Source organism: Pan paniscus, chromosome 12 (genome assembly GCF_029289425.2).
Source record: "Pan paniscus chromosome 12, NHGRI_mPanPan1-v2.0_pri, whole genome shotgun sequence".
In the NCBI taxonomy this organism is placed as follows: Eukaryota; Metazoa; Chordata; class Mammalia; order Primates; family Hominidae; genus Pan; species Pan paniscus.
This window is the reverse complement of record NC_073261.2, coordinates 78,513,963-78,541,400: the sequence shown is the minus strand read 5'-3', so window position 1 is coordinate 78,541,400 and position 27,438 is coordinate 78,513,963. Positions and strand designations below refer to the sequence as shown.

At 39.4% G+C, this 27,438-nt stretch overlaps 1 protein-coding gene and 1 pseudogene across 8 annotated transcripts in view; one reads left to right on the top strand and one right to left on the bottom strand.

Moving 5' to 3' along the window:
- FBXO11 (F-box protein 11) overlaps window positions 1–27,438 on the bottom strand; it is a 99,126-nt gene that overhangs the window by 36,316 nt on the left and 35,372 nt on the right. The window lies entirely within an intron of this gene.
- LOC129397170 (ubiquitin-ribosomal protein eS31 fusion protein-like) overlaps window positions 1–27,438 on the top strand; it is a 44,324-nt pseudogene that overhangs the window by 3,939 nt on the left and 12,947 nt on the right.

Sequence of the window (27,438 nt, the reverse complement as noted above, 5' to 3'; positions counted from 1 at the left end):
TGCTGCTTCTTCTTTTTTAAGATGAGTCTTGCTCTGTTGCCCAGGTTGGAGTGCAATGGCGTGATCTCGGCTCACTGCAACCTCTGCCTCCTGGGTTCAAGCTATTCTCCCACCTCAGCCTTCCGAGTAGCTGGGATTACAGGCACGCGCCACCACGCCCGGCTAATTTTTGTATTTTTAATAGAGACGGGGTTTCACTATGTTGGCCAGGATGGTCTCGAACTCCTGACCTCAAGGTATCTGCCTGCCTCAGCCTCCCAAAGTGCTGGGATTACAGGCATGAGCCACTGCGCCTGGCCTAGATTTGCTTATTCTTAACCATTTATTGCTAGACTTTTGCTTTTCAGCCAAGGCAAGAGTATCTGTCTAATCTGAAATTTAACCCATCTACTGCCAATTTCCATGATTATATTTTTAATTTCTAAAAGTTAATTTTTTCCAAGTTTTACTGTTTCTTTTTCACACTGATCTATTACCTCATTGCTTCATTTCCTTCTTTTATCTCTTCAATCATTTCACTCACATTTTATATTCTCTCTTAGATTGTTCTGTCATTGACTTTGTTCTTGAGTGAGCATTTGACTAGTGGGCACTTTTTCTAATCTCTATGCATAATTAGGGAAGTTATTTCAGGCTCTAGGCCACATGCCTGGGTCTTTGTTTCAGATATATTTTGAAAAGGCCCAAGGCCATATATCCTATCCCCATATGTGCAATAAAATTCAAACCCAGACCCCTTAGAACATATGCAGGACCAAAAGCCCCCTGTGCTATATACAGCAACACTAGCTCCCGCTTACTGTTCTGATTTTATTTCTCTGATTTCTGATACCTATGAATTTTCCTCCTCTTCTTTCCTTCCTTAAAAGTTTAGTTATATGTTTATAGTTTTGTTCTTAATGCGTATTTCTTTTGTTTGTTTTGTTTTTGAGACAGGGTCTCACTCTGTCACCCGGCTGGAGTGCAGTGGTGGGATCTCGACTCACTGCAACCTCCGTTTCCCTGGCTCAAGCAATTCTCCCACCTCAGTTTACAGGTGTGCACGCCACCATGCCTGGCTAATTTTTGTATTTCTGTAGAGACATGGTTTTGCCATGTTGCCAAGGATGGGTCTCAAACTCCTGAGCTCAAGTGATCCGCCTAACTTGGCCTCCCAAAGTGCTGGGATTACAGGCATGAGCCACTGTGCCCAGCCCTTATTACATATTTCATTTTGATATGTTTGTAGTATGCATGCATGTGGGTTAATGTCTCTATCAGCTTGTTTGCCATTTCCTTCAGTAGTCAGTCCAATTCTACAACACTCAAAAGTACATTCTCAAACTTTTCATCCTATACAACTCCCTCTTCCTTTCCTCACCTTCACCTTTTTAAAATCTGTGGACCTTATTACTACAGACACCCACCCACCCCACCCTGGAATCCTTTGCTTCTCACCAAAGACACAGCAAATAGTAAAGATTGAAAAGTAAGGAATTCAGAGGTCCTAACAGGAAAGAGAAGGTGCTAATTAATTCATCTGCATCCTAAAATGTACAGCAAATAAATTCAGGAAGCTACATGATTTAAATCATGAATACCACAGAAATCTCAACTTCCCACTTGTAAACACTGTCCTAAAGTGCTCATGAGTTATAAAATCACTGTTTTGAACTCTGCGCTGAAGAATATGTGCTAATTTCTACATAGTTCTCATATTAAATTACTACTGACTGTTCTGAGAATCAAGTACAGTGCCAGAAGTTACTTAAAAAGGGATCATTCTGGGAAGGTAAGTTGGCTACTACTGTGATAAGCAGCAAAACAGAAAGCTTAAAAGAAATCTCTAGTCATTTGGGTTCGCTTCATCTTTTGAACTCCTGTAGTACTGAATATATACCGTATATACCTTACTATACCTTAGCTGCCTTATGTTATACTTACTTTTTTTATTATATGCCATATTTCCCTAACAAAATTATAAGCTCTGAGGGCGAGGCAGGGTAAAAAGGGTGCCCTCTTTTATATTCTTCAGTGTTTAGCTTGGTGCCCAATCAGTACTCAATAAATACTGATTCCCATCAATGGAGAACCCTTTAATTTTACTCAATTCAGGGAGTTCTTCGTAGAAGCCATCACTAGTGGTGGCTTATCTCCTACTTTATAGGAAAAAAAAAAAAACCAAACAAGAACTGCCTTAACTTCCTTCCAACATCCAAATCCACAAATGCATTTACATGTAGATCCATTATTTTTTCTTCCCTCCTGAAATTATGGAGAAGTATTCCCCCAAAACAGACTTAGCATACATGAAACAAAAAATATTTGTTACATTAAATGAAAATGAATAAAGCCAATGATCCATGATAGATGCGGCAAACTGGCTCCAACCCAAGAAACACGAAATCATGGATTAGTTATGGTTTTGTGCCAACAAGTCTGAAAGCAAGACCTTAAAATAATTTTGGCCAGGCGTGGTGGCTCATGCCTGTAAATCCCAGCACTTTAGGAGGCCCAAGCGGGCAGATCATCTGAGGTTGGGAGTTCTAGACCAGCCTGGCCAACATGGAGAAACTCCGTCTCTACTAAAAATACAAAATTAGCCAGGTTTGGTGGCGCATGCCTGTAATCCCAGCTACTCAGGAGGATGAGGCAGGAGAATCGCTTGAACCTGGAAGAAGGAGGCTGCGATGAGTGGAGATCATGCCATTGCACTCCAGCCTGGGCAACAAAAATGAAACTGTTTCAAAAAAAAAAAATTTTTTTTTTAATTTTATGGTTTTCATTTTTATATCTAATAGAATATTAATGCCAATGATTAATGTCAAGTTGTAATCAAAGACTTAAAAATAACCCTCTAACAAAAATGTTCAATTTTAACTATAATTTACAGAAAAATTTAGTTAGAAAAAATGTTCTAGACCAGAAACGTCCACCAGAAATAGAACGCAATCCACATATGTAATTTAGCTGCATTAAACAATAAAACAGTGAAATTTTAATATACTTAACATATTAAATCTGAAATATATCATTTCAATATGTAAATATAAAATTATTACTGAGGTAATTTACATTTTATTCATACTAAATCTTTGAAAATAGTACGTATGTGTAACACAGCATGCCTCTATTCAGACTAGGCATATTTCAAGTGCGCAAAAGCCACATGCAGCTAGTGGCTACCCTTAATTGGACAACGCAGACACATACAGTCACTTATCACTTAAAGACAAGAATACGTTCTGAGAAGGCTGGTCGTGGTGGCTCACATCTGTAATCCCTGCACTTTAGGAGGCCAAGGAGGCACTTCATCTGAGGCCAGGAGTTCAAGACCAGCCTGGCCAACATGGTGAAACCCTATCTCTACTAAAAATAAAAGAAATCAGCCAGGTGTGGTGGTGGACACCTGTAATCCCAGCTACTCAGGAGGCTGAGCCAGGAGAATTGCTTGAACCTGAAAGGTGTAGACTGCAGTGAGCCGACATTGTGCAACTGCACTCCAGCCTGAGTGACAGAGTGAGACTCTGTCTCAAACAAACAAACAAAAAAAGAAATTAAGCACTTAGGCTATAATGGTATAGCCTACTGTTCCTAGGCTGTAAGCCTGTGCAGCATGTTACTGTACTGTACTGAACACTGTAGACAATTGTAACACAATGGTAAATAACTGCCTATCTAAAGAAAGTAAAAAGGTACAGTAAAAATATAGTATCATGGCTGGGTGTGGTGGCTCACGCCTGTAATCTCAGCACTTTGGGAGGCCAAGACGGGAGGATCATTTGAGGTCTGGAGTTTGGGACCAGCCTGGTCAACATGGTGAAACTCTGTCTCTACCAAAAATACAAAAATTAGCAAGGCATGGTGGCACACGCCTGTAGTCCCAGCTACTCAGGAGGCTGAGGCAGGAGAACCGCTTGAACCCAGGAGGTTGCAGTAAGCCAAGATCACACCCACTGCACTCCAGCCTGGGTGACAGAGCGAGACTCTGTCTCAAACGAACAAATAAACAAAATATGGTATCATAATTTTTTGGGACCACCATCATATACAGTGTTGTTGATGAAAACACTGTTATGTGGTGCATGACTGTGTTAGACAGACTGTGTGTGTATATAAAAACACACACATATGGCCAGGCACAGTGCTCATGCCTGTAATCCCAGCACTTTGGGAGGCTGAGGCAGGTGGATCATGAGGTCAGGAGATTGAGACCATCCTGGCTAACACGGTGAAACCCCATCTCTACTAAAAATACAAAAAATTAGCCGGGCGTGGTGACGGGTGCTTGTAGTCCCAGCTACTCGGGAGGCTGAGGCAGGAGAATGGTGTGAACCCGGGAGGTGGAGCTTGCAGTGAGCTGAGATCGCACCACTGCACTCCAGCCTGGGCGACAGAGCGAGACCCCATTTCAAAAAACAAAACAAAACAACCAAACACACACACACATATATATCTTTCACTAAACCTTTATCAGTTCTCTTAAAGCAGAGATCCCCAACCCCGGGGCCAGTTAGGAACTGGGCCACCCAGGAGGTGAGTGGTAGGTGACCAAGCAATACTGCCTGAGCTCCGCCTCCTGTCAGATCAGCCACAGCATTAGATTCTCATAGGAGTGTGAACCCTACTGTGAACTGCACATGCGAGGGATCTAGGTTGTGCACTTCTTATGAGAATCTAATTATGTGGTGCATGTCTGATGATCTGAGGTGAACAGTTTCATCCTGAAACCACCCACCCCTCTGAGTCCGTGGAAAAATTGTCTTCCACAAAACCCGTCGTTGGTGCCAAAAAAGGTTGGGGACCACTGTCTTAAAGGATAAAAAGTTAATACGCAATTTAAAAGTATGCTATTTGCACACACATATATAATATCAAAATTTATTTTATAATTTCTAGATTTTACTACAAATCCTATGCTATAAATACACTACAATCTTCACTATTAATAGGAACCACAGAAATAAGTAGAGTCTTCTGGAAAATAAACATGTTTCTTTAATTAAAAAATAATCTCTGACATCTTTGATAATGAATGTAGCACTGAAAATTTATTTTAGGATTCAAATAAGATTCCTAACTGTCTTGACTCTATTTATTCTGAGCCTAGCAGAATACCTTGATTTTTATATACTCTTTACCTTGAAAGTTTGCAAAAAACTATACTATTGATTGGCTGGGGTTTAAAGTCTACACATTTTAGGTTATGAAGTTAAGAGTAGTTTATGGAATTTAATTGACAGAAGTTTTTTTCCCCACAAATACACAAATTCCAATTTACTTACCCATAGTCACAGATCAGATTGGAAACTTAGGCAAATCTGTGCGACTAACAACTTTGTGTTTAGAAACAGCTCCCAGTCTCATGGCGTAAAGGAACCACACTTGACAACTGTTTCTAACACAGTTGGAAACTACCACAGCTATTCTCTAACTGCTAAAAAAAATTCACAAATGGAAATCAAGATAAAATTTAAATACTTATAAAGTTACATGGTTTACTTAAAATTTAAATATTTTATAATAGAGATCCCAAAAGTAAAGTTATAATTAAAAAAACTTTTTAAAAGCTTGACTTGCTGTAAGCAAATGTTTCTGATTTTATAGTTACATTTTAAAATTATTCATTTAGGATACTGTTACATAATACTTCCATTAATGTATTCAGTTATTAACACACATATGTTCTTACACTGAATTTTTGCCACCACAGGATCATTATACTTAAAATGACTTAAAAAAAATGTGCATTTTCGTTACTTAGTAACAATCTTCAAAAGCCAAATCTTGCCATGGACTGTGCTAGGTATTGGTGACACAGGTCAATCAAACAGAATATTGTATTTGCTCTTCAAGAGCCTAAGAGACAGACAACTAAACAGGCAGTAATAATGCAGTGTGTCACATGCTGATAAGGTTAAGCAGAAAGTATTGAGGCAATATTTAAGAACATCTAATCCAATCTTAGATGATGTGGGTATTGGTGTAAGATTTTCTGAAGAAAGTCCAAGCTGAGAAATGGATGACAACTGAGAATTATGCAGAAGGAATAGTGTGTGTGAAGACCTGAAGGTGCTCATCTCCAGCACAGGTATCAAGGAACTGCCAGCTGCTCCATATGTATGGCTATACTATGTAGCAGAGGCCAAATTATAAAGGCTGTTACAAACACTTAAAATAATTTAGACCTTATCTTAAAAACAAAATATGGTCACTGAAGGGTATTAAAAAGAACAGTAATGTGTTCTGATTTTGGTTTTAGGAAGATCACCCAAACAATGCAAAAACAACTAGAAATGAATAGCACTGGTGGGAGGAGACCAGTAAGGGAGCTACAGCACAATACAACTCAGAGAGGAAGATGGCTACAGTAATAAATATGGAAGAAATGGATATATGAGATACAAGATAAAGCTCATAAAACTTGATGAGTCGGTATGGTGGGCTGGGGGTGGAGAAGAGGTTGGAACCAAATTAATACTGATTTGGGCAATCCAATGGATGGTGGTGCCATGTACTAAGGCAGTGACTTTGGAGATTGAAGGTGGGGAAAAAAGATGAGTTAAGGGTTTAAATTTTGAGTTTTGAGGTACCTGTGAGACATTCAAGTGGAAATGCCCAACATAAAACTAAATATGTAGATCTCAAGCATTAGTGAGTCATTTGGTTTGGACATAAATAAGAGAATTTTGTCACTCAGAAAATACACTACACTAGGAATGGGGAGTCAGAAAGCACAGACTAGCTATCATAGCTATCATAATGTACATATGGTACAATACTGTTTCATGGTAGACGTGCCATTCAATTTTTGAGAGGTAGCCATATGATGTAAAGTGGACTGTTATCTGTTGATGTCAAAATTAACAATACTCTATATAGAAAATGTCCACAGATTCATGAATTTGAAATGAATTTAAAAAATAAGTAAAAAATGTCTGTGGGCCCAGAATTGACCAAAGTTCATAACTTTAGTTTGATTAAAAGAAAATCTCCAACTGACAACTACTAATTCAAGGATTAAAGTCTCTTGAGAATAGCTTAACTTTATTTTAATTCTTTCCTGTTATGTATCACGTTCTGTTCTCCCAAGACATTTTCTCTCATTGCTTTTGGGAAAAGGAGTGTAAAATAGTCTCTCCCCAGAATGGAACATTTAAAAATGTTTTCTTCCATTCTCATATTTGTTCCCCTAGTTTTTCACGTTCAATATTTCCTAAGAGTCAAAATTCATAAAATACATACAATAATTTTCTATTTTAACAAGCAAGAAAAATTTTTTTAAAGTTAGTAACTTCCAAAGATTTAAAATACTTAAGTTCAATCCAAGTTCAATTGGACAATGTAATTCAAAAGTAGTGTTATGTCCAAGGAGAAACTGATATGGCCAGAGTTATCAAATATATCATTAATTCAAGAACAGAATGACCATAGCCCCAAATTACCAATTAAGTCAAACCTAGCTTTAGCCTAATCTTGGACTCACAGACGTTATTAACTAAATGCTATTAATTTTTTCTTTTCTTTTCTTTTTTTGAGACAGAGTCTCATTCTGTTGCACAGGCTGGAGTGCAGTGGTGTGATCTCGGCTTACCACAACCTCTGCCTGCCAGGTTCAAGCAATTCTCCTGCCTCAGCCTCCCAAGTAGCTGGGACTACTAATTTTGTATTTTTACCATGCCTGGCTAATTTTTGTATTTAGTAGAGATGGGGTTTCACTATGCTGGCCAGGCTGGTCTCAAATTCCTGACCTCATGCTCCACCCACCTCAGCTTCCCAAAGTGCTGGGATTACAGGCGTGAGCCACCGCGCCTGGCCTATTAATTTTCATCTGTTTGCTAGTCATTGTGAATATAAAGGTCCATCACTGAGGGAACTGTTCTAGTAGGGGAGTGAGATATGTAAACAAATAAAGCAATATAGTAAGTGCCATACCAAGGACACACACAGGTGTTATAAAAGTATAAAACAGGACACACAAATCGTCATATGCACACAGCTTAAAAGAAAACAATTTAGCCTGTCCCTAATGTATTTTCACATAATATTTAGAAATTTCTAGAAATGTCTTTAGTTTATGGGCAAGGAGTTTAAGAGCAAGAGTGTGAAGTATGAAAAGCAAAATGAAAATATGGCTATATTCTTATAAGCATTAAATCCTTAACCTTTCCTTTGTGAATTCACACAAGAAACAACTTTTTTTTAATACAGAATGCTTTAGAAATTTGTGCATCAATCTTGGGCAGGGGCCATGCTAATAGTAGTCTCTGTATCAAGCAACCAATTTTTTTTTTTTTTTTTTTTGAGGCTGAGTGTTGCTCTGTTGCCCAGGTTGGAGTGCAATGGCACTATCTTGGCTCACTGCAACCTCCACCTCCTTCAAGCGATCCTCCTGCCCCAGCCTCCCAAATAGCTGGGATTACAGGCACCTGCCACCACACCCGGCTAATTTTTGTATTTTTAGTAAAGATGGGGTTTCGCCATGTTGGCCAGGCTGGTCTCGAACTCCTGACCTAAGGTGATCCACCTGCCTCGGCCTCCCAACGTGCTGGGATTACAGGTGCGAGCCACCGCGTCTGGCCAGCAACCATTTTATTGAAAGAAGAAAAACGGACCTCACCAGAGAGAGAAAAGGATGGGGAGGGGGCTCAGCATCATCAGCTCTTTCCCAGTCCCATACTTTGACTATAATTTGTGGTACTGCAACATGATTTCTAGTAATGTTTTTTACAAATCAAGTAATCACCCGACAAGAAAGGTATTAATTTGTTCTACTGACAGGCAGTTCAGGCCATTAAAGTTAAGTGAAATGCTTAAGGTTAGAAAGCCAATAAATGGTAGCAAAATAATTTTTAAGTCAATGGACTCTAGATATGATGTTTTTATTTTTACTTTTCACTACTAAGTAATTTGGGTGTCTTTTAAAACTTTATTGTATCAATACAAATGATGATGGATGATAATAATGATAGTAATTCAAATAAATAGTGCCATTACTGCTAACAGTGTACCTAACACTTACTGAAAACCTACATGTACAGGCACTACTGTTTCAAGTGTTTTATACGTGTATCAACTCATTGAATCCTTGCATCAACTTCATAAGGGACATATTATTATTCCTATGTTATTGATGAGGAAACCAGGCAAAGACAGGTTAGGCAACTCACACTAGGTCACATAGTATTAAGCAGCAGAGGCAGAATTTTAAATCACAGGGTTAAGCTCCAGAGCCCCCTACTCTTAATCTCTGTTATACAATTAATTTTGCTAAATAATACTGGATATATTTATTAGGAGTATATTAGCCTATAAAAGAATACCATGGAACAGGACATAAACCTTTTGGAAATGTTTAATTTGAAGTTTTTTTTTTTTTTTTTTTTTTTTGAGATGGAGTCTTGCTCTGTCACCCAGGCTAGAGTGCAGTGGCACGATCTTGGCTGACTGCAACCTCCGCCTCCTGAGTTCAAGCCATTCTCCTGCCTCAGCCTCCCTAGTAGCTGGGATTACAGGCACGCATCACCAAGCCCAGCTAATCTTTGTATTTTCAGTACAGACAGGGCTTCACCACGTTGGCCAGGCTGGTCTCGAACTTCTGACCTCGTGATCCACCTGCCTCGGCCTCCCAAAGTGCTGAGATTACAGGCATGAGCCACCGTGCCTGGCCCAGGAATTAAAAAATAATAATAATAATACTTTTCCATGTCATATTTTATTCAAATATATAAAAATACCAAAATATTAAATCAGATCCTTTATTAATAGGTACCTCCTCAGATGTTTTAGTATTGTAAATAGTAATATGTGGAGACAGTATAGCACAATGACTAAGGATACAAGCTCAAAAAAAACTGGCTCTTGGTTACATTCCTGGCTTAGTAGCCACCCTGTTATCTTGCATAAGTACCTTAGCCTCTTTAACTTAAGCTCCTCAACTGATTTTCAGTTCATCTATAAAATGGAGATAATCATGGTGCTTACCTTATAAAATTACTGTGAAGATTAAGTAAGATTGATAATACTTAACAGTACATGGCAGAGATGACCTCTCAACATTAGCTATCATCATAATTGAGATGGGATACTGAAAGTTACCAAGGTCCACTCAAAATGTATTTCAAATTCCACCTGGAGGCTTAAAAAAAAATTATCCAATTTCATCTTCTAAAAACTCTATGAGGTAGAAATAATGATTTCTATTACAAAATACTACTCATGACAGGTATTTAGAATGGTTCTAGAAGCTTAGAAGATAATGTTAAATCCACAAATGCCAAGTGCTGACCACAGATAAAAATGAATACTGTTCTCTTTAAAGTATCAGTAGTCATTAGGAGAGGCTATAAAACTATTCCAACAATCCTGCCAGTTTCAAAGTATGTATCACATTAATTCTTTCCGAACTATAAAAGTATGTTCACTTAGAAAATTTGAATAAAGAAAAAACACACAAAAGAGAAAACAGTTACTTAATGTCTCAGTTTAAGAATATTCTTTTTTTCTTTTTTTTGAGACGGAGTCTCGCTCTGTCACCCAGGCTGTCCCCAGGACTTTTTTTTTTTTTTAAACCTACCTATCTCTACCTTTATTCACTGTGGTCCTACTGCTTAGAACACCCCTCTCTTTTCTCTCTACTTAATGTTTACTGTTCAGTCAAATCTCATGTTCTCTGTAAAGTTTTCCACAACTTTCCCATCTTAGACTTATTTGTAATTACAACTTGTAAAAAGTCAAGTCAAATATGGAGCATTAGAAAGAAAACTATGAATACTGGGGGTAAAGTGAATAAAATAAAAATAAATAAATAAATAATAGAAAACAGAATCTAGCTGTATGACTGGACAAGTCAATTAACCTCTCTAGAATTCAATTCTTTGCCTGCAAACTGAGAGGGACAAACTAGATCAGCAGTTCTCAAAGCATAAATTAATTAGAATTATGTGGAAGTTTGGTTAAAACAGATTGCTGGGCTCCACCTCCGTAATTTCTGATTCAGAAAATTAGGGAGGAATGAGAATTTGCAATGCTAACACGTTCCCAGGGATGCTGATGGTGGTGGACCAGGATCACGCTTTGAGAACCATGGGAGTCAAAGAAAAGTCTTTGAATGCCAAGGTAAAAGAACTGATCTTTATTCTGTTTTTTTTTTTTTTTTTTTTTTAGTGGAAAAATTTCAATTACTGTTGTAACATTCATCAAACCTTTTATTAAGAGATGGCTTTGGCAGCAATGTGCATATAAGAAACTAAGGCACAATAAAAAAGACTCCTTCAATATCAGCAATAAATTAGAAAAAGGCCTGGATTAGGGTGGTGGTAGTAAGAATAAGAACAAAATAGAACACGAAATCAGGAATCACTTTCTAGAATTGTGAGATCACTGTATCATTTTTAGGGATTTAGTGTTCAAGTTACTTTCTTAGTACATTTCAATTTCTAATGTTTAAAATTAAAAATTTGGGGGAAAATGACAGACTAGGTAGACTCATTTTTTTTTTGTTTTTGAGACAGGGTCTCACTCTGTCGCCCAGGATAGACTGCAGTGGCACGATCACAACTCACTGCAGCCTCGACTTCTGGAGCTCAAGTGATCCTCCCACACCTCAGCCTCCTTAAGTAGCTGGGACCAAAGGCGCACGTTTGTTTTTTGTAGAGATGGGGTCTCACCATGTTCCCAGGCTTGTAGGTAGACTCATTTTATCTCCAAGACTATTTAATGTAATTAGTAAGAAAATAAAAAGATATAAACCCCTACAACAAAGAAAACAGGATGGACACCATCAGTGTACATAAGAAATTTCGACAGATTTCTGGAACACACAAAAATAAAGCAATGTGGCCAGGTGCAGTGGCTCATGCTTGTAATCCCAGCACTTTGGGAGGCCAGAGTGGGCTGATCACCTGAAGTCAGGAGTTTGAGACCAGCCTGACCAACATGGTGAAAACCCATCTTTACTAAAAATACAAAATCAGCCAGGCATGGTGGTGCATGCCTATAATCCCAGCTACTTGGGAGGCTGAGGCAGGAGAATTGCTTGAACCTGGGAGGCAGAGGTTCCAGTGAGCCAAGATTGTGCCATGGCACTCCAGCCAGAGCAACAAGAGCGAAACTCCATCTCAAACAGTTTAAAAAAAAAAAAAGGAATGTTGCCTGGTGAAGCAAAGTAGAAAAAGCTATATTGCCTGGTAAGATATAGATGAGCCTACAACAGAAACAAAGAGAAGTAATCCCATGATAAAGGGTATAAAATAGGTCCAAAGAAACCAGTATACATTGGAAGAGGGCTCTGGGAATGAAATGTCCTTGGAAAAAAGTTATAGATTAGATAGTAGGAAACTTGGAAAAACTTGAGGACATAAAAGGCCGTAAGTGGTATGTAAAAAAGAATCCATCAAAACAGCTAGAAATAATCTTTTGAGTGGCCTACGGACAGTTGTATCAGTTAGTGGAGAACAAAACATAATTTTAGCACATATTCAGCACTATAGAGGTAAAATGTCCATATTCGTAAGGTGAACATTTACTTTTTAACTTCAACAATCAACCTACATATAAATCAATGAAGAAAACTTCACTAACAATAGGATAATTATGTTATCAACTGTGATAATGAAAATGTAGAACTGAAACAGTACAATGTAAAAGGCAAGAACCACGAATGTCATAATACAAAGGACGGAGTCTACAGACATTATCCAAGTTGAAGAAACATAAAATTAAGCTTTAAGTATATGATTTAAAGCTATACTAGGATGAGTTGGATGGTAAGAATGTTGTATGTAGACCATCACAGCAGAAATCAATAGACAATGTTTAAATGTGATAATGGGATAAACTCTGAGCAGCCAATATAGACATTACACTATTTATGCACAGAAAGTCATCTACTTTAGTCAAAGTTTACCACTCAGGATCTTTACTTTGCACACAATTCTTTTTATTAGGGCACCAGATTTCCAAGTCTGCATACCTAACAGTGCATGTGGATTTATTAGAGATTATAAAATCAGTATACAAATTGCCCCATAAACAAACAACACGCCATTTGTTTGGAGAGAAAAGATATACACAGCCATTAATGAGCAAGAAGGTTTTTTTTTTTTTTTTAAATCAGCAGAGACAGGGTTTTGTTTTGTTGCCCAGGCTGGTCTCAAACTCTTGGCTTCAAGTGATCCTCCTGCCTCAGCCTCCCAAAGTGTTGGGATTATAGTCGTGAGCCACCACACCTGGCCAGTAATTTTATGGTCTCATACAGACATACATATAGCTATACTATATATGCAACCAGATCATGTGAGACAAGTAAAGACTACAAATATAAAACAAGATGCTGTATCTGCAGTACAACTGATCTACATAGAAGCTTAGAAAAATCAATAAAAATAATCATGGGGGGTAGATTTCATAGCAGAGATAGGGATGTGGTTTAGGGGTAATATAAGGACAGACCATGAAACATGAATAACTACATGTTCAGAGAGAAGGGACATTAACAAATGAGCAAAGCTAACTCAGGAGCTTTGTCACGAGAAGTCACAGTAAACTCGAGACGGAAGTCTTCAGGAACTCAAAGTCATTGAATGAATATACAAAACTGGCAGACGCAGGACTACAGAAATATTTTTTAGGCAAGCCTGTTTCTTACCATCAAAATTACAAGACAGCCTTTGCAGCTGGAAATACAAGAATCATAAGGCAGATGCAGCAGACTTTTAAAAATCGCCATTATTTTGTACTTTATATGTGCAAATATATATATATACACACACACACACATATATTTCAAATCTTTACCAAAGTAGATGAAATATCGCATTAAAGAACAGCAGATGGCGCCAAAATATCTTTTTAAAAAAATCATTGCCTTGGGTCACTATAAAAGAGCGTAAACTAGAAAAAACAAATACAAATTATCCAAGTTTTCTTTTTATTTTTTTGAGGCGGAGCCTCACTCTGTTGCTCAGGCTGGAGTGCAGTGGTGTGATCTCAGTTCACTGCAACCTCTGCCTCCCAAGGTTTCGCCATGTTGGCCAGGCTGGTCTTGAGCTCCTGACCTCAGTTGGTCCACCCACCTCGGCCTCCCAAAGCGCTGGGATTACAGGCGTGAGCCACCGTGCCCAGCCCACTTATCCAAGTTTTCATGTAGTAAATCTACAGACTGATGTCAATAACAATGTTCTAAAGCATGAGTACTTAATGAAAAACATAATACAGGCCAGGCGTGGTGGCTCACGCCTGTAATCCCAGCACTTTGGGAGGCCGAGGTGGGCAGATCACCTGAAGTCAGGAGCTCAAGACCAACCTGGCCATCATGGTGTATCCCCGTCTCTACTAAAAATACAAAAATTAGCTGGGCATGGTAGCACATGCCTGTAATTCCAGCTATTCAGGAGGCTGAGGCAGGAGAATCCCCTGAACCTGGGAGGCAGAGGTTGCAGTGAGCTGAAACCATGTCATTGCTCTCCAGCCTGGGCAACAGAGTGAGACTCTGCCTCAAAAAAAAAAAAAAAAAGAAAAGAAAAGAAAAGAAAAATGAAAAACATAATACAAATGCAAAAACCTGAACTGACTTATCTAGAAAAAGGGTCGGGCGTGGTGGCTTATGCCTGTAATCCCAGCACCTTGGGAGGCCAAGACGGTTGAATCACGAGGTCAGGAGTTCAAGACCAGGTCAACATGGTGAAACCCCGTCTCTACTAAAAATACAAAAATTAGCTGGGCGTGGTGGCCCGCGCCTGTAATCCTAGCTACTCAGGAGGCTGAGGCAGGAGAATGGCTTGAATCCGGGAGGCGGAGGTCGCAGTGGGCAGAGATCGCGCCACTCTGCACTCCAGCCTGGGTGACTGAGCAAAACTCTGTCTCCAAAAAAAAAAAAGAAAAAAGAAAAAAAGAAAAGAAAAAGTATTAATAGCTATAAAATTAAAGGAATTCATATCATCATTTACTTCAACTCTTAATGGCACTAACAGAACTAATGAGCAATACAGGTAATTTAAAGCCACTCTTCAGAGATACGTATTTCCTTTCTTGATTCTAGGATGCGATGTATAAGCAGAAACACTACAATAAAATCTACCCAACTAATCTGAAGATCATCCAGAGTTCAAAATATTAAAATACAAAAATGAAAAATGAAAAAAAATTAAGGATTTAGAGAACTTGTGCCAAAGTCAATGGTTCGCTTTTATCATGATATTGGAGTTAAGACTGAATTCAATTTCAGATGTCTTGGAGGATTTTTTAAAAAAAGATTAAACTAATTTCACCGATTGGTGCTGTGAAGAGAGGTAGGGAAAAACTTGGCAAAGATTTAAAAGTAACAGGCTCTAGATGATTTACATACATACACAAAAAGAGTATATTTCCATAAATGGATGAGACCTCAAGAAAGATTCTCTTCCAATCCCTTGTATACAAACAGCTGAAGCTTTACTCTTGTCTTTCTTATTTGCAGCCCTCAAAGTGTTTTCACAGTTACGCTTTCAAGGTAGCCGGGGGTTTACACCCTTCAAGCACTGAAACAGAATTTTAACTTTAATCATTTTGATTAAAAATATTTCCAAAGCCAATTATGTTGTCTTTTAAGACAAGGATATTCTTAAAATAATATTAATACTTTCTTATTATAAGATAATCATTAGGATCATGAAATAGTCTATTGTTTTGTGCTAGGATGAGACCTGAGATTGAGGCCCCATTTATCAGTACGAAGCTATTTTCTAGAATAAGTTATCCTAAATACTTAGTTTGAGATTCTCATGAAAAGTTCATAGACATTCCCCCCTTTCTTGCTGTCATGTTGCTGTTTCTAGCTGTCCATGGCCTAACTATAAAATCCTCTCTTCTCTGATAAACCGATAAAATAAGCTTAGTAGACATGTCTGTTTTTAAAGTGAGAGTAAACGGGCACTAAATGAGAGCTTAAGAGGTTTTTTTCCAAGAAAGAACATGGGTTTTAGAACTATGCTATGCTGCTCAGAAGTCTTTATTGCTTCTGTTTCTTAGTGTTAAATGAAACTGCTGGGCACTTTATTCCAAATAGTTAAACTACTCATTTTTATCACTGTGCCCTGACTAGCTAACTCATTTGCCAGAGAGCACAGAACCAAAGAATCTCCAACAGCCAGGGCATGAGAAATTGGCTATATTTCACATGGCTAGCTAATAAATTTAAACAACAATTATGAATGTAAGTTTTCAATCCTTAGCCTTAAGAATTATTTTACCCTGGATTTTTTTTTTTTGGAGACAGAGTCTGGCTCTGTCGCCCAGAGCGGAGCGCAGTGGCACAATCTCGGTCCACTGCAACCTCCGCCTCCCAGGTTCAAGCAATTCTCCTGCCTTAGCATCCCAAGTAGCTGGGACTACAGGTGCATGCCACCACGCCCAGCTAATTGTATTTTAGTAGAGACAGGGTTTCACTGTGTTGCCCAGGCTGGTCTCGAACTCCTGAACTCAGAAAATCCACCTGCCTCGGCCTCCCAAAGTGCTAGAATTACATGCGTGAGCCACCACGCCCAGCCTACCCTGGGTTATTAACTAAGGCTAATCAAAACTTTTCCCTGCAGGAGAGAGACAGAAAGAAAGTCAAACCAGTCACATAGAATAACTGTGTTCCACTGGAAAATAGGAAAAAAAAAAATTAGTTGTTTTCCCCTATTTTTTTTTTTTTTTTTTTTTTTGAGACGGAGTTTCACTCTCGTTGCCCAGGCTGGAGTGCAATGGCGCAATCTCGGCTCACTGCAACCTCCACCTCCCGGGTTCAAGCGATTCTCCTGCCTCAGCCTCTGGAGTAGCTGGGTTTGCATTTTTAGTAGAGTCACTACGCCCAGCTAAGTTTGTATTTTTAGTAGAGACGGGGTTTCTCCATGTTGGTTAGGCTGGTTTCGAACTCCCAAACTCAGGTGATCCACCCGCCACGGCCTCCCAAAGTGCTGGAATTACAGGCATGAACCACCATGCATGGCCTTCCCCTATTTTTAAGTCTTAAACTGGGAAGTGTAGCCGTCCTCAAACTTAGTTGTACACTGTGTACACTTATGTATCTTGTAAAAACATATACATCCACACTTCCTATGGAGTAGATATTGTAATTGACTTCATAATATTCATTCTATCCCATATGAATAGTCTGACCTTTTTTTTTTTTTTTTTTTTTTGAGACAAGATCTTGCTCTGTTGCTCAGGCAGAAGTGCAGTGGCACAATCATGGCTCACTGCAGCCTCGATCTCCTGGGCTCAAGCGATCCTTCCACCTCAGCCTCCCAAGTAGCTGAGCCCACAGGTGCATACCACCATGCCCAGCTAATTAAAAAAAAATTTTTTTTAAGAGATGGTGTCTTGCTGTATTGCCCTGACTGGTCTTGAATTTCTGGGCTCAAGCAATCCTCCCATCTCAGCCTCCTGAAGTGCTGGGATTACAGAAGTGAACCACAGCACCCAGCCCATTTATGGTGACTCCATACCCTAGGATTGGCAGGTCCAAGCCAATGTGGCCCAATGAGACACAAGAAGTTAACTTGCTTGGTTTTGGCTTCTGGGAAAGAGACGTCCTTCTCTCTTTTCTCCTGATAGATACAAACAAGGATGACGGATGCATATTTACAGAAGGCAGCCATCCTAGGTCCTTAAGGAGAACTAACCTAAGGCCCATGTTGGCACAATGAATAGGGCACAGCTAAGACAACAGCAGAAAATCAAACACAAAACTTCTTGTCATGTAAGGTTAAGTTTTTTTGTTTTTGTTTTTCTTGAGATAGAATCTTGCTCTGTTTCTGTTGCCCAGGCTGGAGTGCAGTGGCACAGTCTCAGCTCACTATGACCTCTGCCTCCCAGGTTCAGGCGATTCTCCTGCCACAGCCTCCCAAGTGGCTGGGATTACGGGCGCACGCTACCATGCCTGGCTAATTTTTTTTATTTTTTATTTTTAGTAGAGATGGGGTTTCACCATGTTGGCCAGGCTGGTCTCAAACGCTTGACCTCAAGTGATCTGCCTGTTTCGGCCTCCCAAAGTGCTGGGACTACACAGGTGTGAGCCATCGTGCCTGGCCAGTTTTCTTATAGTTTAAGCCAATTTAAATCAGATTTAAGTTACATCCAAAAGCATCTTGAAATTTGAAAAACCTCCACTGTTCAAGATACATAACCAGAGTTGAAAGCCATTGGGACTAGAGCAGTAATAGCCTGAAATTCAAAAGAAATGAAACAAAGGGCGGGTGATATGAAGAACTGGAAAGGAAAATGAAAATAAGAATCAAAATCTAATCTGTGGGGCAAACTTTTTATTTTTATTTTTTTTTAAGAGATAATGTCTTGCTATGTTGCCCAGACTGGTCTTGAACTCCTGGGCTCAAACAATCCTCCTGCTTCAGCCTTCCAGAGCAGCTAGGACTATTGTGCCACCACGCTTGGCGAAAAGGGCAAATGTTTAATCACAAAAATGTAAGTGCAAATCTCAAAATATGCACAATGTATAATTCTCTCTCTGGATCATCTTTTAGCAGTGATCACCACAGTACAAGTACATAAATGCTGTATAATAACTGTAACAAATCTAAGAACAATTAGCCCAAAGACTTACAGCAGCTTCACAAACGTTTTCAGCCGGGCGTGGTGGCTCACACCTGTAATCCCAGCACTTTGGGAGGCTGAGGTGGACAGATCATCTGAGGTCAGGAGTTTGAGACCAGCCTGACCAACATGGTGAAACCCCATCTCTACTAAAAGTACAAAAATTAGGTGGGTGTGGTGGCGCATGCTTGTAATCCCAGCTACTTGGGAGGCTAAGGCAGGAGAATTGCTTGAACCCCGGAAGTGAAAGTTGCAGTGAGCTGAGATCGCGCCATCACACTCCAGCCTGGGTGACAAGCGTAAAACTGTGTCTCGAAAAAAAAAAAAACAAAAAACAAAAACAAAACAAAAAAAAACCACCATACACACACAAAACAAAACGAAACAAAAGTTTTCCCCTTGCCTTCAAATCTATTTCAATATAGAAAATAAAACCAAAACATTGTTGTTAGGTTAGCTCAACATATAGTAGTCTCAAGTTAAAAATGCTATAGGAGAGCTAATGAGCTAATTATTAAATTAGAATTCTATTTACACTTTCTTGTTAGGAATAATCACTAGTTGATTTTATAAAAGATACTCTGCTTTCAGGCCAATAGAGAAACAGAATTAAATAAAAATATACTTTAATTTCTACAAGTGCTCTTAAACAGCTCATTTACATGGCTCTGAAACAACACAGCTAAAGAAAACTTAAGTGAAACCTATAATCAAATCATAAGGGCATTAGTTTAATAAACTCTTCTTTAAAGAAAGGGTCTACAGACAGCTCCTAATTTATGAAGTACCTAAATAAAAGTGGTAACTTTATTTCAAAAGTTTCCCCTAGTTCTCACTAGACCTAATATTTTGGGGTTATGGCATAACAGTTTTTCAAGGAATTGGTTAAATCTGAAGAAATATAGCATCCTCCTCTAGAACACAAAGGCCGGGTGCAGTGGCTCATGCCTATAATCCCTGCCTAAGGTGGGCAGATCACTTGAAGTCAGGAGTTTGAGACCAGCCTGCCTAACAGGGTGGAACCACGTCTCTACTAAAAATATAAAAATAAGCTGGGTATGGTGGCACATGCCTGTAATCCCAGCTAATTGGGAGGTTGAGGCAGGAGAATTGCTTGAACCCTGGAGGTGGAGGTTGCAGTGAGCCAAGATTGTGCCAATGCACTCCAACCTGGGAGACAGAGTGAGACTCTGTCTCAAAAAAAAAAACCAAAACCCCATAAAGATAAATCAATAAATCTAAAGCTGGATTTAGGGTTTTGCTATTTTGAACAAAATGGTAGTCAAGTTACAATACGGCATATGTGCTGGAATTTTTAATTTATTTCCATTAAAAAGCTGGTAATTTGGTCATGTTTACAAAGGCATGTGACTTCACTGATCTTCACAGTTATAAGACTAACATAACTATGGTACTTAAACAGAATCCCTCCTAATTAAATGTTCCTATTCATTAAATATAAAAAAGCATTTATTAAGTACTCATGGTATTTCATGAGAAAACATATAATGAAAGAGACAGAAACTACCTTTGAACAACTCATAATTAAAGACAGGAATTGGCTGGGCGTGGTGGCTCACGCCTGTAATCCCAGCACTTTGGGAGGCCAGGGCAGGCAGATCACCTGAGGTCAGGAGTTCAAGACCAGCCTGGCCAACATGGCAAAACCCCATCTCTACTAAAAATACAAAATTAGCCTGGTGTGGTGGTGCATGCCTGTAATCTCAGCTACTCGGGAGGCTGAGGCAGGAGAATTGCTTGAACCCAGGAGGCAGGGGTTGCAGTGAGCCAAGATCTCACCACTGCACTCCAGGCTGGACGACAAGAGTGAAACTCCATCTCACAAAAAAGACAAAAATAAACAAGAATCTAGATTAAATAATGGTAAATAAGAGCCTAGATTTAATAAATTATTTACGTTATAAGCAAACAATAGAGGCTTCTGTCAAGATGAATAAAAGTCCACAGAGGTCAGGTAAATCACTAACTTACTCACTAGGGCAATGACGTATCTATGAATTAGGTATTTTCACCCACATCAAGTGACAGAATTGAAAAGAAGCAAAGCCTTGAAATTTAGTTCTACTAAATGAATCAACATGTATTATAATAGTCTATTTGTTATGTGAGACAAGAACACTCTTTCCTCATTTATTTGCCAACAATACTTTAAGTAAAATATTAGTGTAACACTTGACAAGACTTTCATTCTACGTGTACAAACAAAACACCTGGGCGCTTGTTAGTTTAAACCTATTTATAGAGTAAAATTTTCTTAAACTAAAAATTTCCTGAACTGTTTCCTGTTTCCACAGGAATTAACAGAGTTGTGTTAATTGTAGATATACATGAACCACAGTGTCTGGCAGGTAATAAGTGCTCAATAAATACCCATCAATAAACAAACTGCAGCAGAACTGCAGCAGAACCTGATTGTATCTTTGTGACAGAAACTGCTATCACCCCAAATCTATTTACCTCTTCTGTGATAGAACTCAGATTTTAACCTGCACAGATGAACATCTTGAATAAAGCTCACATTTCTCAGCTGCTCTTATTACTGAGTTGGCCATCTGACTAGGTTTTGGCCAATGGGCTACATGGCCAATGGGCTACAGGTGTCCTGTATGACTTCTGAGATATGTTCTAAAAGAAAGAAAGAAGGCCCTTCTTCACCCTTTCTGCTTCCTGCTAGGAAGAATGTTGGAGAGTGAACAAATAGTTTGAACCATAAAGGCTGTGTTTACAGACTGCAGACTAATAAATAAAACAGGGGCCTAGGTCCCTAATGTCACAGTGGAGCCTTCATACCAACTCTAGATGCTTACCTGTAGACTTTAATCACAACAGAGAGGAATAAACTTCTATCTTGTTAAACAACTGTTGTTTTGGGTTTCCTGTCACTCTGGCAGATCTAATTTTAATTAATAGTCATACAAAGTAAAAACACTCTACACTTGTGTAAAAATCTTAAATAAATTTAAGACACTGGTGGAAACAACATGGGATATTATTAGAGTCAACAAAATGTGTTCAAATACCAGTCCCAATACTTAGCTATATGATTGTGGGCAGACACTCAGCCTCATTGAGCCTCAGTTTCCACATGGGTAAAATGGCAGAAAAATATTTACTTCTGAGAACCACTGTGAGGATTAACTATGATAAAGGGAGAAAGAAGGAAACAAAGGAAAAACAAATAATCAGCAAAGATACTTTTAAAAACATTAGCTGGGGTCAGGTGCAGTGGCTCATGCCTATAATCCCAGCACGTTGGGAGGCTGAGGCAGGAAGAATCACTTGCAGCCAGGAGTTCAAGACCAATCTGGGCAACATAGCAAGACTCCCATCTCTACCGAAAAAAAATTGGCTGGGCATGGTGGCACACAACTGTAGCAGCTACTTGAAAGGCTGAAGCAGGAGGAACTCCTGAGCCCAGGAGTTTGAGGCTGCAGTGACCTAGGATCTTGCCACTGCACTTCAGCCTGGACAATAGTCAGACCCCTTCTGCTTCAAAAAAAAAAAAAAAAAAAAAAAAAAAAGGTGGGAAAGGGAAATAAAAATGATTCAAAACCCAAAAATAATGTGGAAAGCAGGTAATTCAAATATACTCTATCTCATCTTTTATAACATACAATATCTACAAAATGAGGGTGCTGTGTTACAGGGTATCTAAAAGTTCTTCCAGCACTAAAAAACTGCGTCCCAAAATGATGTGTTCTGTTACACATATCTACGCTAGCAAGTTTTTTTTTTTTTTTCTTTTTCTTTTGAGACGGAGTCTTGCTCTGTCGCCAGGCTGGAGTACAGTGGCGTGATCTAAGCTCACTGCAAACTCCGCCTCTCGGGTTCAAGCGATTCTCCTGCCTCAGCCTCCCGAGTAGCTAGGATTACAGGCGCGCACCACCATGACCAGCTAATGTTTATATTTTTAGTAGAGATGAGGTTTCACCATGTTGGCCAGGATGGTCTCGATCTCCTGACCTCGTTCGTGATCTGCCCACCTTGGCCTCCCAAAGTGCTGGGATTACAGGCGTGAGCCACTGCGCCCGGCCTATGCTAGCAAGTTTTCCTAAAACCTTTCAGGTGCATGTCACTTTGAGAAAAAATACCCACCCTCCAAACATACTTTGATAACAGCCAGGATTCTCCATGATGAGCCTTAATTATCTTCAGACTACTTTTAAATATGTAACACTGTTCTGACTCTGCAAAATGTTTTGTGTTCTCTGGCATCTTTTATATGTACTCAAAAACAGAGTTGCAATATCTAAGAATTAAGGCCCTCTGATGATACTCACAACTTATAAATAAGCTACCTGAAAACTAAAAATCTAATTGCTCCCAGGTCCCAGATTGTGTCTAACATTGCTTCATTTAATTAATTGCTTTAATTACTTAATTTCATTATTCTCTCTTCTCTTTATTGGTACAGTGCAGTATCAGTCAGATAGGCTAGTTTAAGCTGCAGTAACAAATCCCCCAAATCTCCAGTCTAGCTTAAAACAACAAAGATTTATTTGTTGTTCACTTTACATGTTTATCCTGAGTTAGTGAAGAGCTCTGCTCCATAGAATCATCCTCCACTGGAACTCAGCTTATGGAGCAGCTATTCTTTTGAAACCCTGCTAGTTGCAGCAGCAGAAATAAAAGAGAGTTCTGGAAGTTCTCATACTGGCAATTAAATGATTGGCCTGGAAGTGACACACCAACTTCCATTCACAACTCTTTGGTCAGAACTGTTCACACGGCCCAATGACAAAGGGGTCAGGAAGTGCCAGATGGAGGAGAGCCAAAAATAATTACTAAGCAGTATAAATGATTACTCTAAGTCCCAGTCTAATGACACATATGAAAAAGGTTAAATAAATGTTTTTAGTGATATAGATTTGAGAAATTATTAATTCTAATGGCCATTTGATCACTTAAGAACATCAGGACCTTAAGCTTCACTGAAATCACAAACATAAACTTCCAGATTCCAGGGGAATCTATATCAAATGCCTGGAGTAAGTCAATAAAGAACTGACACACATTATCTGCATATTGTTATCTATGTAGACATGGATACATACATACATACATATTCTCCTAAAGACATAGTACATTTCCAGGGAAATAGAGATGACAATGTCAGCCCAAATTTGAGGCTTTAAAAAAAACCCATTAATTCATCCCATGTTAGTTTCTCATGTCCAATAATTAGAAACAACAATTTTTTTTAAGTCTCTGAATATGGGCCAAACAGTTAGCAAGAGTCATATACTTAAATGCCTGAAGATCACAGGTAAAGAAAGTGAGTGAAGTAAAACATTAACATCAGAGGATGCAGAGAACTGAAGAACTTATGGCCCACGCAATCCTTACCCAGTGCAAATCCCTGGACAACTACTGCCATGTCAGAATTCAAGCCAGTGTTACTGGATGGTCCGAAATGTATAAAGAAGCTGGGATTCCAGCTATTCAGGAGGCTGAGGCAGGAGAATCACTTGAACCCGGGAGGCGGAGGTTGCAGTGAGCCGAGATCGCGCCACTGCACTACAGCCTGGGGGTAGAGCAAGACTCTACCTCCAAAAAAAAAAAAAAAAAAAAAAGCTGGGAATCAAGACTATGTGAAATCTCTGGAAGCTTTCATGTTCTTCTCATTATTCCTGGGTACCCTGAAATTTCACAATATGCCACAGTGTGGGCCTTTTAACATTCACTGTCATGAATGCTTGGTGGGCCCTTCCAATTGCAAATTCATGTACTTTATTTTTGAGAAATTTTCTTGAAATATTTGTTTGAATTACTTCTCAATTTTTTATTTCTGGAACTCCTAATATTTGAGAGTTGGACCTCCCAGACTGACAGCTCTCTACTTTAATCGCCCACATTCCATATTTTTGTTTTAAAATTCCAGTTCCCCAACCATTGTTGTCATTGCCCAGTAGGCTCATAAACAAAGTGGCCATACTGGGAGGAATGGAGGTTATACCTGGGCTTAGCAACAGGGACTTCTACTTGCCAAGGTTGATTTGGCTATGGCTGCTGTTGAGCGTCCAATCTGGTAGCAGCAGAGGCCAATACTTACCCCCAGTATAGTACCATTTCCTGGGGTGATCAGCCAGGTACCTAGTGGCAGGTGGATTACACTGGACCATTTCCATGATGAAAAAGGCAACATTTGTTCTCACTGGCATAGACACCTCACAGCAAATGAAAGGCAGCAATGGGCCCATGTTCATGGAATTCGCTGGTCTTACCCTGTTCCCAGCATCCTGAAGCAGCCGGCTTCACAGAACAAAGAAGTGGCCTTTTGAAGATTCAGTTACAACGTTAGCTAGGTGGCAACACTTTGTAGGGTTGAGGCAAAGTTCTACAGGAGAGACTGTGTGTTCTGAATCAGTGTCCTATATACAGTGTTATTTCTTCCACGGCCAGAATTCACAGGTCCAGGAAACAAACGGTGGAAATAGGAGTGACACCACTTATTTATTACCCATAGTAACTCACTAACGAAATTTCTGCTTCTTGTCTCTGTGAGCTTATGCTCTGCTGGCCTAAAAGTTTTAGTTCTAGGCTTTTATCAAGACACACAATAATGATTTCACTGGAAGTTAAGACTGCCACCTGGCCATTTTGGACTCCTTATGCCTTTGAATCAACAGGCAAAGAAGGGTGTTATTGTGCTGGCTGGAGTGACTGATCTTGACAACCAAGCGGTAACTAACTCTACAATGAAGGAAAGGAAAAGTTATATCTGAAATACAGGAGATCCCCTAAGGCAACTCTCTTAGCAGTACCATGCCCTCTAATCAAATGCAATGAAAAACTACAACAACCCAATTCAGGTGGGACTACTAATGGCCCAGACACATCAGGAATGAAGGTTTGGGTTATCCCACCAGGTAAAGATCCACGGCCAGCTGAAGTACTTGCTGAAGGCAAAAAGAGTACAGAATGGGTAGTGGTAGTTATAAAGAAGTTATAAAGAAGGTAGTTATAAACACCACACAGTATGTAAATTATAGGATTTCAAGAAGAGCAAACCCCACTCACGTGTTTTGCATCCTTTTTTGGGGCAAGGGTTAGTACACTTTTGGTCATAAACAGGATAGTCATATCCTATTAGGTGGAAGTATGACCTGGCTAATTGTTTTATTTTTAGTAGAGACAGGGGCTTCACCATGTTGGCCAGGCTAGTCTTGAACTCCTGAACTCAGGTGATCCACCCACCTTGGCCTCCCAAAGTGCTGGGATTATAGGAGTGAGCCACCAAGCCTGGCCAAGATTAGAATTTAAATTGGTGAACTCTGAGTAAGCTGACTGCCTCCCATGTGGGTGGGCCTTATCCATTCAGTGGAAGATTTGAATAAAACACAAAGGCCTCTCCAAGCAAGAAGGAATTCTCCAGTCAACTGCCTTCGGTGTTCATCTGTACCATCAGCTCTCCTGAGTGTCTCTCTCTCTCTCCCTATGAATATAGCCTATTGAGTTCTGCTTCTCCAGAGAACCCTAATACACATGGATTTTTAAATTAGTGTTATTGCTACTTACCATCTCATTCTGCTTCTTACGTTTTCTGCTCTGTACTACACATAAATCTAAAGAGTTGCTTCTGATTGCTACATAGTCTCTGTGTGTGGGCTGAATTGTGCCTCTTAAAATGGTATTATGTCCTAATCCCTGATACCTGTGAACGTGGCCATATTTGGAAATAGGGTCTTTGAAAATGCAAGTTAAGGGAGGTCTTTAGGGTGGGGCCTAATTCAATAGGACTAGTGTCCTCATAAAAAGAGGAAAGTGCCAATGTGAAGACAAACACAGAGGGAGAATGCTATGTGACAAGAGGCAGAGACTGAAGTGATGCAGCCGCAAACCAAGGAATACCAAGGATTAACAGCTACTACCATAATCTACAAATAGGCAAGGAAAGATTCTACCCAGATTCTCAAAGAATCATGGTGCTGCTGCTACCTTGATTTTAAACAGAAGTGTAAGAGAATAAATTTCTGTTGTTTCAAGCTCCCAGTGTGTGGCAGTTTGATATGGTAGCACTAGAAAAGCTAGTATGAGCACTCACAAATTTTACTTATCTACATTCAGACTGATATGTGGAACACACAGGCTGTCACCAACTTCCTGCCACTACAAATAATGTGGCAATGAATACCCATGTACATATCCCTTTATGAAACTCTTACAAATACTCTGAGATGTCTAAAAATGAAAGTACTGGATCATAGGACATGCACATACTTACTACTACTTGAGCTCCAGAATGGCTGCAAAGTCTACGCTCACTAACACTTGGCATTATCCTCCACAGGGGTTTTAGAAAGTCCACAAATGCTTTGATACTCCTCTTCCTTGAGTATTGATACTCCTCCCCTTAAGTATTGCTTGAGCTTAGTGACTTCTAATGAACAGGAAGTGGTGCTAGTATGCAATTTGGGAGAGTAGGTGATAAAAGACACAGTAGCTACCTGCTTGCTCTCTTCGATTACTTGCTCTGGACAAAGCCACGTGCCCTATCACCAGAAGACGCTTTATGAATCCACTCAAGCAGCCCTGTGGATAGGACCAGGCAACAGAAAATTAAGACCTTCTGCAAACAATTAGCAAGACACTGAAGCCTCTTACCAATAGCTACGTGAATGAGACATCCTGAAAGCACATACTCCAGCCCCAGTCAAGACTTCAAATGACTATAGCCCTGGCCGACAGTTTGAGTGCAACCTAATGAGACTTTGATAAAGATGTTAAATTTGGGGGTAATCTGTCATGAAAGATAACTAAATGCATTCATTCAGTTTTCTGGTTTTTCTTGCCCTCAAACTAATAGGTATAAAATGAGATCTCATTTTAATTTACATTTTTTCTGACGACTAATTATTTGAACAT